A 10,384-nucleotide genomic window follows, 5' to 3' on the forward strand; every position below is an offset into this window, starting at 1 on the left:
ATTTTTAGAAACACTGGTTTAAACAATTGTAGAACAGCATTGAATGCATATTAACAGGAAAATCTTGTGAAATAAAACAATTTTAACCTTGTTACACTCACCCCCACTGATTTCACTAGATTTTGCGTAACATCATGAATAGCATACAAAAGAGTAATTCATCATCAAAAAGAAACAAAATAAAATAAAATAAACAAAATCGTGCACAAAATACTCAACTCTACATGTCTAGTACGAAAACCCTCACTCTGATCAGGTCTTTTCACTGACAACTCCGTCTTTCAAAGGTAGACGGTTGTACAGTAGGGGAAGGCTCAACCGTGCTTTCTTCGTGAACTGCCTTAACCTCAGTGACATACTCCTCACTCAAATTGACACCCATTGCAGAATCATCCTGATTCCCATTCCTGTATTCAGAAAGGTCACAACCACGTTTATCACAGTCCACATGGAAGTCAACACCAGCAAAAGTAACATCACACTCACTGGTAGCAGATGTTACCAACTCCCCTTCAACTTCTACACCATCACTTGCCTGAGCAGTTTCCTCACACATCACATTCTGCTCATCCAATTCATCTCTGTTTGCTATAGAACCGCCAGAGCTGCTAGAGAGGTCAGCAACCCACTGAGTAGTCCTTTCTTCTGCAAGCTGCTCAAAACTAGAGTCCTCAGGTTCATCACCACTCAAACTGGATAACTGTTCCTCGACAGCGTCTGCATCAAGCAATGGCAGAAAGTCAACCGGCATAATCAGATTCCTATGAACAGTTTTAACAACACCAGAAGGGCTTCTGAGTTTGTACGTGTTCAACAAGAAATTTTTGTCGATTACTACATAAACTGTACTCTCCCAACAATCTGCCAGTTTCTTTTTACCTCTTTCGCCTTTGTTGGCCAATAAAACTCTTTGACCAATGTCAACTGGTTGTCCCTTACTCCTTTTGTTATTCATTTCTGCTTGTCTATGTTGTTGTTTTTCTGAATGTGACTGTGCAAGTTTCATAGCTTCACAGAGGTCTCGCTTGAGTGACTGCACAAACTTGTCAATGTCAACTGTTTCTCCATTCAAAAGTACAGGTTCACACATAACATCTTCAGCTGACCAAAAGTCTATACAGACAAATTTGAGTGGCGACGAAGTGTTAATGGAAACGTCTCGGTTACAAAGGTAACCCTCGTTCCCTGAAGGAGGGAACGGAGACGTACGTCGGACAGACCGACGAATAGGAATCTCGCTAGAGAGGCCAATCTACTTCGAGTGTAACTACAACGAGCCAATGCACATTGGCATGCAATCATATCCATCAGCTGCTCGCCTCGCAGCGCGGGTATATAACGAGCAGCAGGTGCGTTGCATCTTCAGGTTTTCGCTGAGGAGCCGAACCGGATAGGCGGCAGCATCAGCGGGGTACAGCGACTGTGGCGACGGGACGTACGTCTCCGTTCCCTCCTTCAGGGAACGAGGGTTACCTTTGTAACCGAGACGTTCCCATTCAGTTGGTCACGTTCGACGTACGTCGGACAGACCGACGAATAGGAATCCCTACCAAAGCGCCACAGGGGCTGCCCTCTTCCAGCGCTCTGTTGTAAGCCACCTGAACCCCCTTGCCTACGGACGGTGGGACAGGGCTAACACAGAGAGTGTCGATCACTGCTGTTCCCCAAAACCCATTCAGTGAGACAGTTGGATAACGCTGGGAAAGCGTACCCTTCCGCTGGGAAAGGAACGCTGCGGAAGCCACATCCTTCCCCGAAGGAGTTATGTGGAGAAGTACATATGGACTAACCCGTAGGCTGTACTACATATGGAAGAACTGGGGTGACTCCGACTCGATGAGAGGTGGGTTCTCCCAGAGGGAAAGACACGGGCTTTGTTTAGGAGCAACCGTGGAACTAGACATATGGGATCCCAGTAGGGTCACACATATGGTACCCAGCCTAAACCCGGTTCTCAAGGATACAACGGAGTATAGGCCTAGCGCCAGACGCTCCGCCACGTCGGCTGCCGAAGGGAGATCGGAGGACTCAACAGGGTCTGCCTTGTAGGGACTCTCTGGAGAAAAAAGTGCATGTGAGCGCAGCAAGCCGACACTAAGCCGGGGCCTCTCCGTGCCTCTGACCTGAGGTGAGAACACGGGAGGAGACCGGCTCGACACGAAGGCTATAGAATCTAGCGAACGTGTTAGGTGTCGCCCAGCCCGCAGCTCTACAAATGTCTGTTAGCGAGGCGCCACGAGCCAGCGCCCAGGAAGATGCGACGCCTCTCGTGGAGTGCGCATGCAACCTGAGCGGGCAGGGCACGCCCTGAGCTTGGTAAGCCAGGGCGATGGCATCCACTATCCAGTGGGCCATCCTCTGCTTGGAGACAGCCTTTCCCTTCTGCTGGCCTCCGTAACAGACAAAGAGCTGGTCTGAGGTCCTGAAGCTTTGAGTTCTGTCTATGTACAGTCGCAAAGCGCGAACTGGACAGAGCAAAGCCAGGGCTGGGTCTGCCTCCTCCGGGGGCAGCGCTTGCAGGCTCACTACCTGGTCCCTGAAGGGAGTGGTAGGAACCTTGGGCACGTAGCCAGGCCGGGGTCTCAGTACCACATGGCCGTCACCCGGCCCGAACTCTAGGCACGATTCGTTGACCGAAAAAGACTGCAGGTCCCCTACCCTCTTGATGGAGGCCAATGCAACCAGCAGCAAAGTCTTCATAGACAGAATCTTTAAAGTCTGCTGATTGCAAGGGCTCAAAGGGAGCAATCTGAAGTGCTCTCAGCACCAGAGCAAGGTCCCAAGAGGGTATGGAGGGAGGACGAGGAGGATTCAACCGCCTCGCCCCCCTAAGGAACCTGACGACCAGGTCGTGCTGACCAACAGACTTGCCATCTATGTGGTCATGATACGCGGAGAAAGCAGCAGTATGGACTTTGAGGGTGGAGGGGGACAGCCTACGCTCCAACCCCTGCTGCAAGAAGGAAAGCACGACACCGATCGAGCATCTTCGGGGGTCCTCTTGACGAGAAGAACACCACTCGACGAACAGGTTCCACTTCAAGGCGTAAGCCCGTCTCGTAGACGGAGCAAGTGCCGAAGCGATGGTGTTAAGTACCTCGGGGGGTAAGTCACCTAGAACCTCCGCGACCCGTCCAGGGACCAGACATGGAGTTTCCAGAGGTCTGGACGTGGGTGCCAGAGAGTGCCCCGTCTCTGAGAAAGAAGGTCCTTCCTCAGAGGAATGGGCCAGGGAGGGGCTGTCGCGAGGAGTGAGAGTTCTGGGAACCAGGTCCGGTTGGGCCAATAGGGCGCAACTAGCAGGACCTGCTCCTCGTCCTCCCTGACTTTGCACAGGGTCTGTGCAAGTAGGCTCACTGGGGGAAACGCATATTTGCGAAGGCCCCGGGGCCAGCTGTGCGCCAGTGCGTCTGTTCCGAGTGTTCCCCCGGACAGAGAGTAAAACAACCGGCAATGGGAGGTTTCTGGTGAGGCAAACAGGTCTACCTGAGCCTCTCCGAACTCTCTCCAATCAGCTGGACCACCTGGGGGTGGAGTCGCCACTCTCCTGGCCGCGCAGCTCGTGATAGCTCGTCGGCCACACAGTTGAGCACACCGGGAATATGAATGGCACGAAGCGACCTCAGATGCTTCTGACTCCAGAGGAGGAGATGGCGGGCGAGTTGCGACATGCGACGGGAGCGTAGACCACCTTGACGGTTGATGTACGCAACGGTCGCAGTGTTGTCCGTACGGACCAGTACATGCTTGCCCCGTAGCGGCCCTTTGAGGCGGCTCAGAGCAAGGCGTACCGCTAGCAACTCGAGGCAGTTGATGTGCCAAAGCAGATGGGGGCCCGTCCACACCCCTGATACTGCATGCCCATTGTACGTGGCACCCCAGCCCGTGGCAGAGGCATCCGTGAATACCACAGCATGCCGGGACACCTGCTCTAGGGGTACTCCAGCCCGAAGAAACAAGGGGTCCGACCACGGGCTGAAGGTTTGGCGGCACTCCTGAGTGATTGCCACCCGGAACGTGCCGCGTTGCCACGCCCATCTCGGGACCCGGCCGTGGAGCCAGTGTTGAAGCGGTCTCATATGAAGCAGACCGAGCGGGGTTACTGCCGCTGCGGCTGCCATATGCCCCAGGAGCCTCTGAAAAAATTTCAGTGGAACCGCTGTCCTGCCGTTGAACGTATTCAGGCAGTTCAACACCGACTGAGCACGTTCCTCTGTGAGGCGTGCTATCTGTTCGACCGAATCCAACTCCATACCAAGAAAAGAGATCCTCTGCACCGGGGCGAGTTTGCTCTTTTCCCAGTTGACCTGAAGACCCAACTGGCTGAGGTGTCTGAGCACCAAATCCCTGTGTTCGCACAACTGATCCCGGGACTGTGCCAGAATGAGCCAGTCGTCGAGATAGTTGAGAATGCGAACACCCTGTTCTCTCATGGGAACAAGGGCTCCCTCCACGACCTTCGTGAAGAGGCGGGGAGACAGGGCCAGCCCGAAGGGTAGGACTCTGTACTGATATGCTCGACCTTCGAACGCGAAGCGCAGGAATGGCCTGTGACGCGGAAGAATCGAAACATGAAAGTACGCGTCCTTCAGGTCGATCGCTGCAAACCAATCCTGGGGACGGATGCACTCGAAAATGCGTTTCTGCGTGAGCATTTTGAACGGTAGCTTGTGAAGGCTCCGATTCAAAACTCGCAGATCCAGGATCGGTCGTAACCCACCGCTTTTCTTGGGTACAATGAAGTAGGGACTGTAGAACCCTGACCTCATATCGGCTGGAGGGACCGGCTCTATCGCGTCCTTCGCCAGTAGGACCGCGATCTCCGCACGCAAGACACGGGCATCGACAGCCTTCACTGCAGTGAGGTGGACACCCCTGAACTTGGGGGGGACGCCGGGCGAACTGAATCGCATAGCCGAGCCCGATGGTCCGAATGAGCCAGCGAGACGGACTGGGGAGCGCTAACCAGGCTCACAGAGACCGTACAAGCGGGATCAAAGGGACCGCAGGCGTACCCGCAGTGAGGCAGCGAGGTGGAACACAGGGACGCAGCTCGGGAGGCTCTCTCTGCGAGGCGGCCCGAAGAGGGGTCAGAGTGTGCTGTGCAACACCTACCTGGTTCCACGGTTGGGCAGGGGGCGCAGGAGAGGCTTTGCTGCCTTCTCGACTGCACGCTGCTGCCCTCTGGCGAAGGAAGAGGAGGATGAGAGTGGTGAGGCTTTTCTCCTCCCACTGCTCTCTGAGCCCTCTTCAGACCCAGAGATGGAGGAACTGCTCTCTTTTTGAAAATTTGGGTACCGCTGGCTGTTGGACCAGCGGGAGAACAGAAACAAACCCAACCAACAGGATTTACCACCCAGCCCTCTTCCGGGGGCTGGGTCTCTGGTCCCACCCATCTCTGGGTCACCCGTCTCAGGGGTGATTTTTCACTAACCACTTAAACAGTAACAGAGACGGGAGGCGTCATCTTCCTGCAGCGGACACAGTAGAGCAGACTGGGCCGGAGTTTTTTTTTTTTTTTTCTGCAGGGGACGACATCCTTGGCGACGAGCAGACTGAGGGCCCACGAGGAACTCAATGGTTTGTCGGGGGAGGCTCCCCGGTCTGCCACTAACTGAGGAGAACTGCTGGGCTCAGTCCCCGACAGTGTCACCGAAAAGGCCACCTTGTGAGATGGGAGTGTCGAGAAAGCGTTTAGCTTGACGACCTCTTGCACCTCAGCAAGGTAAGCCAGGGGGGCGCTTCTGGACCACTGAGGTGGACATCGTCTGGCCGAAGGCCTGCGCCGTGACTTTGATCACAGTTAGTCAACAAGCGCAGCTCAACCCCGGCTCAGAACTACCCTCATGCATAAAGAGTGCCTTGGCCTCACATGCAGGGTGGGTGTGGTCTGTGAACAGCCACCCCACCCATAAGGGTAGTGAGAGAGTAAAAACTTATGCAGATTTTGGCACTTTTGGCATTCCATATTTACGGCACCAATATAGTTCCATACTGCCAAGTTTTTCATGCACATCCGGAACACCCGGGAAAGCATGGCTGTAAACTCTGAATCTGAGTCAGCATAAGCACACACCATTACAGTGGGCAGCATCACCCTCATTTCCAGAGCATAACAGCCCTCTCTCCGATGCTGCAATCGACATCTGACCCTCAGCTGGAGCCCTAAATGGAATGCTAGGTTCCCCTATGAAAAGGACCAGCAATCCAATCCAGAAGCTGCACAGCATGTAATGCGCTAGAGGGAGGGGCCCTAGGGGGTTGGTTCCCCGAAGGAACCCCTCAACCTCAAGACACCCAAGCCATTTCACCAAAGTAGACCTCTTCTGGTGCACCAGAGAGGGCGCTACAATGGAGATTAGGCAAGGAGACGCGCATCTAGAGCGGCGAGCGAGCGCTGGGTTGCCGTGACAACCCGCGCTGCAGCCCGACAGCTCGACGGCACACGACACGCAGAGGAGCGAGAGGTTTGCTCTCGCTGATCTCCGCGGTCTCCCAGAGTGTCGGGCAGACCCGCGGCTGTGCTTTTACACACAAGCGGCAGCTGGCCAACAACAGAGGGGACTCAAGCTTCCCGGAGAAAGAAGAGTCACGACCGGCGTGTCGACGTGATCATGTTCTCATACGAAAACATGAACCACCCACGAACATCGTTTCAGCAAGCGCCCAGACATGTGAAACAGTGATCGTGGCCGTCAGTGAGGACAGGAAACGACCGCATCCAGAAACACACAAATAGAATGTCATCTTTAAAAAGACGCAAGCTCTATTTGTGTAAGCTCTTTTAGGGACTTTACTCTTTTAGAGTGCTGAAGCACGCAGGGGAACGGCCTCCGCAACACAGACAGGGATTGTGTGCAGCCTGTCGTGTGCTCTTTCTCTCTTTGAAGGCGCTCACTCTTACCAGCCGTAAAAACGGCTTTCAGCGCTCGAAGCGCACCGTACCGGCCGTGAGAACAGCCTTCTGACGCTGTCAAAACAGCTATCTGCTCTATAATGGCAAACGAAACAAAAAACAGAAAATAAAGAGAGGACTTCGACTCCGCTGCTGTGCTGTTCGCCCGCACTCGAAAAAAAAGAGAAGTTCAACCAAAAAGCTTGACTCGTCTTCTAGCAGACACTTGCTTGCAGAGAACAGGAACAAACACCGTTCGGCTCCGAAGCGAAAAGCTGAAGATGCAACGCACCTGCTGCTCGTTATATACCCGCGCTGCGAGGCGAGCAGCTGATGCATATGATTGCATGCCAATGTGCATTGGCTCGTTGTAGTTACACTCGAAGTAGATTGGCCTCTCTAGCGAGATTCCTATTCGTCGGTCTGTCCGACGTACGTCGAACGTGACCGACTGAATGGGAACTAATGGGGCCCTAGCCTCTGGTTCAGGAGCTTTGCTCACAATGCATCTCTTACAGTTTACCCCACTGTCTCAATATCCTTAACGTCCCATGTGATTCATTAACTTTTTCGCGTCTAGAGGGACAATGACCGCGGTCAATAAAAAAATTGACCCAACCGATAACAGCATCATTGACTTGTTTGGTAAGAAGTTCATCATGATTGAAAACGGGCACCAGGTTCTGCCCCACTGCGACAAGAGATTCTATGTACTGCACATGTGAAATAGCTCTTATAGCAACTGCATCTTCCCAATGCTGATGTGTTTGCATGACAGCAGTAATCTCATCACTGCGCACATGTACACTTCCTGCAGTACACACAGCTTTAACGGTAGGGTCTCCAGGCTCAAACTGAACATTCACACCCCTCATCTCAGGAAGCTCCGCCGAGAGCCGAAACATATTCTGAACATCATCCATTTTGAAATTGGCCGCCTGCTTAAGAAGGGTGGAATGAGGAGCCCTAGTCAATCTGTGCAAAATTTTAGACTGCACAAAAGGCTCTCTACTGAGGGCGTCAGCCACCACATTTTTAGTGCCTGGAATATACTGGATGTCAAAGTCAAATGGTGCCAACTGTGTCACCTAGTGCTGCTTGCAGGCATCCAACCTGGGCTTGGTCAGTATCTACTTCAAGGAATTGTTGTCGGTCCACACAGTGAACCTATGACCACGCAAACAATGGCAAATTGCCCATTTCATTGCAAAAAATTCAAGGCGATGTGCAGGGTATTTTGCCTGAGCATGATTTAGAGATTTGCTGGAAAAAACTATTGGTTGTGCTTTTTCACTGTTGTGATGAATTTGCGACAATACTGCACCAAGTCTGTAGACTGTAGCTGTAGATGAATCAACAGATAAAATGAATGGCTTACTAAAGTCAGGGTGAGCCAAAAGTACTTCCTCAACGAGTGCTGCCTTAAGATTCCGAAACGCCTGTTTACGCTCCTGGGTCCAATCATCTGGGCCAACTTTGCGGGACAGCAAAGGCCTTTTTCTGCTTTTCGATTTACGAAGCCTTTTCTGACCACCAATCAGAACAAACAAGGGTTTGGCCAGTACAGAGCAGTTTTCAATAAAATGCTGGTAGTAGATTACCATCCCTAAAAAAGAAAGCATTTTGGAAGGCGATGGAGTGACACCATCTAACTCCATCAAATCAGTCTCTTCCACCTTGACTATGGCTTCCACTTTATCTGGATCCCTCGAAATTCCATGCTGGGAAATTACATGACCCAGAAATTTAACTGAGCGCCTCAAAAACTGACATTTTGAAGGTGAAAGTTTCAAGTTATGCTCTTTCAGGCGTTGAAATACCATTTCCAATCAGGCTAAGCTCTCTTCTTCAGACCTGGCAAACACCAACAAATCATCAAGGTAACACAGAAGACTTAAAAAGTTCTGGTCACCAAATATGGTAAGCATCATGCGCATAAACGTGGCTGGGCTATTACTCAGCCCTTGTAGGAGATGATTGTATTCGTGCAATCCTAACGGTGAAAATGCAGTATACTTCCTGTCAAGCTCATGGAGGAGTATGCTGTAATAGGCAGCCATCAAGTCCATGGTGCTAAAGAACATGTTTCCCCCCAACGCAGCCAAGACATCGCTCTGATGTGGAAGCGGATGGGCGTCTTTAACAGTTCTGGCAATAAGCCATCTGAAATCTGTGCAGATTCATAGATCACCATTCTTTTTCCACATGAGAACCAAGGGAAAGGCAAATTCACTACAGGATTTACGAATTATGTCTTTTGCCTCCATCTCGTCCAAAGTCTCTTTCAATTTATGATAATGAGCAGGCGATATTCTGCGATATGGTAACCTGAATGGTCGGTCGTCTGTTAGTCTAAAATGATGGCAAAAATCCACCACAATGATGGCACCACAATCTAGATCATGTCTCGAGAAGACAGACTCATAGGTCCCATTCAAATCAACAAGTTTCTCTTTACACTGTAAAGAAACTTCGCAGCCACCAATTGGAATGGAGCTAAGCCCTAGCTTTTCCAGCTTATCATTCACATCACAGATGTCACTGCACACTCTTCTGGCAGTGAGGCTACCACAGGAACTATTACTTCACACTTTCCCCACATTTTGGTGAACAGTCAAAGTGTCAGACAACTGATCAAAGTCCTCTGAAACGACACAGGGGAAAACATCTGCAATTTTTGAGTTTCTGCGTAGAGTAATTTCTGCAGTAGTGGGGTTGATATTCTTCATGGGTAGCCACCCATCTCCCCACAGTGGAGAAACTATTCGCCCAACCATTATCTGTTTGTTCACACATGGTGATTCACATGGCTCAACGAGTACCGTACTGCCAGCTGATAACACGGTACCCATGGGTAAACGACCCCACACCAAATGTTCAGTCATAGGCTGAAGAGTTACAGCACTTTTCAACTTCAGAGTTCCGACCTTGTCTGGGATGGACTCCCCTCGCCATCTCTCTAGGTTAGACAGAAGACAAAGAAACTGGCTACTCTCACTCTGGCCCAGTGCATCAGGATTACTCATAACATGGCAAAATCCATCATTTGACTTGAAATGTCGTAAGTGGCTTAAGCACATTTGTACCCAAAACAATGGGATCAATCTGTCCGTCAACAAACAGAACTGGGACTAAAAACTTGTACCCATAAACCTCAAGTTTCAAATCGCATAGTCCTAAAGGACTGGTTTGTTTATCCCCACATCCCACTAAAACAATATCCACAGGGGCCAGCATGTCTTCTGTCATCACGCCTGCTTGTTTTAATATGGGTATTATGTCAGCACTGATGGTAGCTGCCATCGACCCAGTATCCATCATTCCTTTCAACTCAACTTTATCCTGCACTAGATGGATAAAGATTACTTTGCTAGACTTCGGGACATTTTCACATAAGAAAGCATATACAGACTCAATGTCTCAGGGAAACTCAATAGTTTCCCTGAGAGGGCCTTTGACTGTGACCGTCGACAGCAGCAGTCGAGCTGT

Source organism: Ctenopharyngodon idella, chromosome 18, assembly GCF_019924925.1.
Source record: "Ctenopharyngodon idella isolate HZGC_01 chromosome 18, HZGC01, whole genome shotgun sequence".
Taxonomy (NCBI): Eukaryota; Metazoa; Chordata; class Actinopteri; order Cypriniformes; family Xenocyprididae; genus Ctenopharyngodon; species Ctenopharyngodon idella.